We start from the raw sequence: 6,161 nt of genomic DNA on the forward strand, positions 1-6,161 counted from the left end.
AGGCATTGAGACTCTCTTTTCACTCAATAGGCAATGCAGGCATTGCCTGACTCTCTAAAGGGTTGATCAATGCGGACATTATACGACTATCTCAAAATCCAATGCAGGCATTGGGCGACTCTCATTAGAGCCAATGCAGGCATTGAGAGACTCTCTCAAGGTTCAATGCAGGCATTGGAAGAGTCTCTCAAGGTCCAATGCAGGCATTGGGAGACTCTCTCATAAGAGCCAATGCAGGCATTAGACGACTTCTCAAGGTCCAATGCAGGCATTGGGTGACTCTCGTAAGGTCCAATGCAGGCATTGGGTGACTCTCGTAAGAGCCAATACAGGCATTGTACGACTCTCTCAAAGTCCAATGCAGGCATTGGGCGACTCTCAGAAGAGCCAATGCAGGCATTGTACGACTCTCTCAAAGTCCAATGCAGGCGACTCTTCCAAGTAATCTGTTCCTTTCAAAAATATATATATCGTCCTTGTCAGACCTTGTTTTTAATGCAGATGTCCAGAAATCATTTAATGATGAAGGTTCTTATAAGATCCTTTTCCCTTGTGTTTACTTACATTGACAACTTGCAAGATCATATATAACAACAATTTTAACTTTTATTTTTATATTAAAAAAAGAATAAGCAGAAATCTGAGCTGAAATGAAACGATGTAATTTTAAAGTAAGATTTAAAAAAAAAAAAAAAAAAAGTTTTGGACAATCTTATTGCATTGCCGGAACATCGTCTTCCTGATTCCTTCTGCATTTACTGTATGTTTATGTTTCTGTGCAGTTCTCAGTACTTCACCTGAAAAATAAATTCGGAGTTCGATACACAAAATACTCATGACTCAATGATAACAGTGAAAATCTTGTAATAAATAATAACTATCAAATATTTCTAATTTAAATAAAATTGAAATCAAGCAACCAGATAAGTCACAATATTGAATATTGAAAATACAGAACCTAACGGTATGGTTCTTAGCCACCATTCCGACAAATAGGCTCAGATCTCCCAAAAAAATCACAGAATGTAGTGTAGCCCTAGATTCCATCTGTGTGTTCACTCACCACTTTCAAATCTGCTAAGAAAAAAAAATAGACATGTATTTAAGAATCCCTAGATAAAATAAACATGGAATTTGCAAAGTTTACCACTGCATGCATTTTTTTCCTTCAAAAACTATTTACATGCATTTTAGATTCACTAACCAATAGTCGTTCACAGCATCAACACAATCTTCTGGCTGCATAAAACTTTTTACAGAGGTCCTTTTAGCCCCAAAGTCGTTCCTTGATGCAAACCTTTTCTTCATTTCCATCTTCAAATATAATTGCTGCGGAAAATTAAAAACAAAATATTTGTTAATTCTGATCATTAATATAATAAGGTCCAAAGAAACTGGGACAACTCAGGTTCGTATATTCAAGGTGTATAGTGGCAATTTAAGAAATCCACGTAATTTTCTTCCCGTGGATTGAGCAGAAATTGTGATTCCACGGAATTATAACCCCATGGAAAAATACATGTTTGCAGTTAAAATGAATATGCATGAGGTTTGTTTTCATTTAGATAGCCTATATGAGAGAGGGGGGGGGGGGTTAAATTCTTTAAAAATGGAATCTGTGTATTTAGAAAAATAATACACTTGCAAGTTTTGTATACACTCACAAGGTATGTTTATGTCACCTATCGCTATCACATGGCCCCAGGAGTGGTTCAAAAATGGCCAAAAAAAAAAAAAAAACAAAAAAAAAAAAACAAAAAACAAAAAACAAAAAAAAAGTATTGCAAATTTCAAAAATCACACACTGAGTTCAAAGTTAAAACTAGCCATAGCCTAATTTATTCCCATATTTTTTTCTACGTAAGAAATTGAAAACAACTATTCTTTCCTCTACGTAAGAAATCGAACATTTTTTTTTCTGCACAAGAAAACGAACATTGTACGATTTACATACATGTACTTTCGACAGAAGCCATACATCTAAACATGGGAAAATCCCGAATCCTAAAAATAACCTTTAACACCTTTAAGAAATTACTTCGGAAATACAGTAGTTATTTTGAAATAAGCATTTGTCAAATAAACACAAATATATATGTATATTTATATACACATTTACTCAGATGCATGTATTACTTACAATCAAGAAGTCTTGGAACTAGGTTGGATTTCGTACGTGTAGATGGAGGACAGAGCTTTGCTTCAAGAAAAAAAAAACACATCTGGGTGTTGTTTTTCACTGCATAATGATAATTCCAAATTTTTGTAATCGCCCACATCTTTGTTACTTGAGTGAATGATCAATCTTCAAATAACTGTTGAGAGCAACACAACGTGCCTTTATGACGTCACGTACATTGAATTCAACCGTGTTCAAACAGAAACTAGGCCTAAAATCCGCGAAACGTTAGTAGTTGTAGAAGACTGTTTAAATACAAGGAAAGAAAGGACGGAATTTCATTTTCTTTTATCTATGTGTATCTTAGTGAAAATATATGCATTTACTTACCACGGCTGTATGTACATGTACATGTATATCCATCGAGGCCAAGCATTATTCCGATCAGCAGATTTTAATGATTGAGTGTATGCGTTCGTCATGGGTTAGTTTTTCTTGCGTCTTTTTATTAACCAGTAATAAATAAAATTGCTTTTGACTTACTTATAAACAATCTCAAAATATACGCATGTTACTTTCACATTTAATACAGAGGCGTTCAAAAGATTGAACCACCGTGAAATTAAAAAAATCCTAAATACAATGTGATTTCAAAGTTTTTCCTTCACCAAGATTGAATTGAAAAGGCTATAAATATTATTGTTTTATTTTTAGGAGACCAGGCTTGCCACTGTAAATGTGAAATTGATGCGTAATCTCTTCCTTATGATGAATGTAACAGAGACTGGAAATCGACCTGCGGTACCTATAAAATGATAATGAACTCCCAGAAACCAGAGAAATACAGAAGACAGTGATCTGGTGGAAAAGTCACAGAAGAAAACACTGGTTGAGTTTTTCTTTTTTTAATTTTTTTGTTTGTTTGTTTGAATATTAGGGATTTTAGGGATATTGGGGGGGGGGGGGGTGTCCATGCAGATTTTAAAAATAAGTTGTCCTTAAAAATGATGAAAATTAATAATGTCCACTGGCGAGAAAATAAATAATCTGCCTCTGACCATCCTGGATATATATATTCTGTCTTAATTTTGAAAGTTTGAAAATACATATTAATTATAATTAATCCAACTTAGAAAAAAAATGCGACCCCTGTTCCAATAATATCTATAGTTTAAACAATAATTTATACTCAGAACTTGTTAATCCAACTGTTCCAAGTCATAAACATAGTCAAAATAAATGGTTGTCAGAATATATTTGAAAAAATTATCGTAAATAATTTTTTTTAAAAAGTAATTATTATCAAATTTTCTTGATAACTTTACCAACACTGCATTTTTTTTCCAGGTATACACAGGCTTTAACTTACAATACAGACCAAAGGAAAAGAAAATGACAGAGGAGCAAAATCTCTTTTAATATGACCGGAATCTTTATAATTAATGCAGGAAAATTTCGACCATTTTTACTACCAATTGATATTTCTGTTTTTGATTATTTGTGTACGGTTTGTTCGGAAATATTTCATTCATGTTGAAATATCACCAAGTTCCTCGCAGTGAAATGATGTGAATTTTATCAGGTACTAAGCACATACAGTACTTTGTAGACATTTAGCAGTTAGGATCATTTTCATGTTGGCATCCTTTTAATGTATGAAATGAATTTATATCAAACTAGTGTAAAAAAAAACTCAAGTGTCACTCACAAGATATTTTTTGTGTCCATTATTCTTTAATATTAAAAATTACTTGGCTGCATATGATTAACTTATTAATTTCAAATGAATCTGAAATTGTTCAACATTCTACTGACTGTGTAGTCGGCCAATGCCTGCATTGGCTGACTGTGGTGTCGGCCAATGCCTGCATTGACTGACTGTGTAGTCGACCAATGCCTGCATTGGCTGACTGTGGTGTCGGCCAAGGCCTGCATTGACTGACTGTGTAGTCGACCAATGCCTGCATTGGCTGACTGTAGTGTCAGCCAATGCCTGCATTGACTGACTGTGGTGTTTGACAATGCCTGCATTGGCTGACTGTGGTGTCAGCCAATGCCTGCATTGACTGACTGTGGTGTTGGCCAATGCCTGCATTGGCTGACTGTGGTGTCGGCCAATGCCTGCATTGACTGACAGTGTAGTCGGCCAATGCCTGCATTGACTGACTGTGGTGTTGGCCAATGCCTGCATTGACAGACTGTGTAGTCAGCCAATGCCTGCATTGGCTGACTGTGTAGTTGACCAATGCAGGCATTGACTGACTAAGTAGTCGGCTAATGCCTGCATTGACTGACTGTATAGTAAGCCAATGCCTGCATTGACGGACGTTGGAGTCCGTCAATGCCTGCATTGACACACATAATAATTCAACATACATGAAGTCTGCATTCACACTACGTAGTCATGAAATTCCTGCATTGAGGAAATGAGAAATGTTTATAATCTGCATTTGCATTTAGTTGTGCAAGTTGTATGGCATTGCAAACAATGCAGGTAAGACGATAGAAAATTTTAAAAATATTTTCAGTAAAAACCTCTCGATCTGGAATTTCAGTAAAATTTGTTTACCAATTCAGCTACATTCTGCTCAAATTTGAAAAGTGAAATTTTATCATTTCAATTTTGTGCTTCAGGACAGTTTTTTGTAAGTTGAAGAAGGAGCCATTAATAATCAAACCTTGAAAAGATGATATTTGAGTAAAAAAAGAGTTTAGACAAATAAAAAATTAGTTGAGACTCCATTTTATCAAAGATTGCACCTGTTCCCCTCTATAGGACTATTTTCTATTTTTATACATTTTCTAATTTTTCTCGAGACCCAAGGGCCAATGGCTTCCAAAATGTAGACAGTTTTACCTAAGAAATACTTAGGTTCACATTTTCAAAAAAGTTATGTTAAAAAAAAAAAAAAACAAAAGAAAAGAAAAACAAGGCTACATGTTCTCCAATACACAAATAAGGAACAAAATTGTGCATGCGTTTATCCCAAAGACAAGGTGCATCTGAATAAATATACCTAAAACAACATTACTCCTTCCTAAAAATTCTTCAATTAAAGACCAATAAGAGAAATATCCAAAATTACATGCAAACATTCTCATATGGTGCGGGAACAAGTTTCTTAAAACCATGGTCCTTATAACAAGGATAGGCCAACTAAATAGCAGCACTGGAATATTACTATGAAATAGTTTTAAAATATCCTTCTGTTAATTATCTGGATTTCCATGTATTTTGAATTAAAAAGCTCACATAGCGTTCCCTTGGCAATTCAGCATTGCCATGGTATATGCTCTAAATATTTTTTTAATGGAACAGCAAGGCTTCAAATAGGTAAAGTAATATTCAAGAATCTATGTGGTTTATTATTCATTGCGGTTACTTATGTCTACCCTGATAATGACAAGCGTTGTTGTCAAGTCGTCATATGGTTTTTTTTTTTTTTTTTTTTTTTTTTTTTTTTTCAAGTCGACTGTTCTACATGGCACACATGCTGCAAAAGTTGGATTGGGGCAACAGACATAGATAGCGAAGGGGTTTTTACTTGGAATCGCCTTACAAACATTACGTTTTCAAACTGGCACCCTTCCGAGCCGGATAACAATCTGAACGAGGAACATTGTGTCCTGTTGTGTCAAAATGGACTCTGGAATGATAGAACTTGTTCTGCCACTCGTACTTTTATTTGTGAAAGAGAATAACATATTATCATATTTTTTTAATTTTAGGGGAATATTTTATCTTTTGTATTAATTGATGATTGATGCTTCACTTTTACTTTTCATTGATGCACTTTCAGTGATTTATGTTTTAAATAGCACTATTTTAATTGGTCGCTATTTCCTATTCATAATACAGACGTCAGATTAAAATTTGCTGCAATGCTATTCTTGAGACCCGTTCAATATGTAGATAATACAGAATTCAATAATCTTTCATTGTAATTAAATTGACCAAAATATCACGTGTGTTTATCCTTTATGTACTGCACATACCGGCTCTGAATTCATCACTCCATCAATTTTATTTGTGGTTTTTTAA

General features: G+C 34.3%; 1 long non-coding RNA gene across 1 annotated transcript; it reads right to left on the reverse strand.

Annotated features, from left to right (window-relative positions):
* Nucleotides 1-1,008: 1,008 nt before the first annotated feature.
* LOC133189005 (uncharacterized) lies at nucleotides 1,009-2,195 on the reverse strand. Its single transcript, XR_009721378.1, has 3 exons — nucleotides 2,141-2,195; nucleotides 1,205-1,329; nucleotides 1,009-1,074 (listed from the first exon to the last, which is right to left on the reverse strand). It is a non-coding gene; the product is annotated as an uncharacterized LOC133189005 (long non-coding RNA).
* Nucleotides 2,196-6,161: the final 3,966 nt, after the last annotated feature.

Source organism: Saccostrea echinata, unplaced genomic scaffold, assembly GCF_033153115.1.
Source record: "Saccostrea echinata isolate AGI-Se365-2 ecotype Australia unplaced genomic scaffold, CSIRO_AGI_Sech_v1 ptg000016l, whole genome shotgun sequence".
Taxonomy (NCBI): domain Eukaryota; kingdom Metazoa; phylum Mollusca; class Bivalvia; order Ostreida; family Ostreidae; genus Saccostrea; species Saccostrea echinata.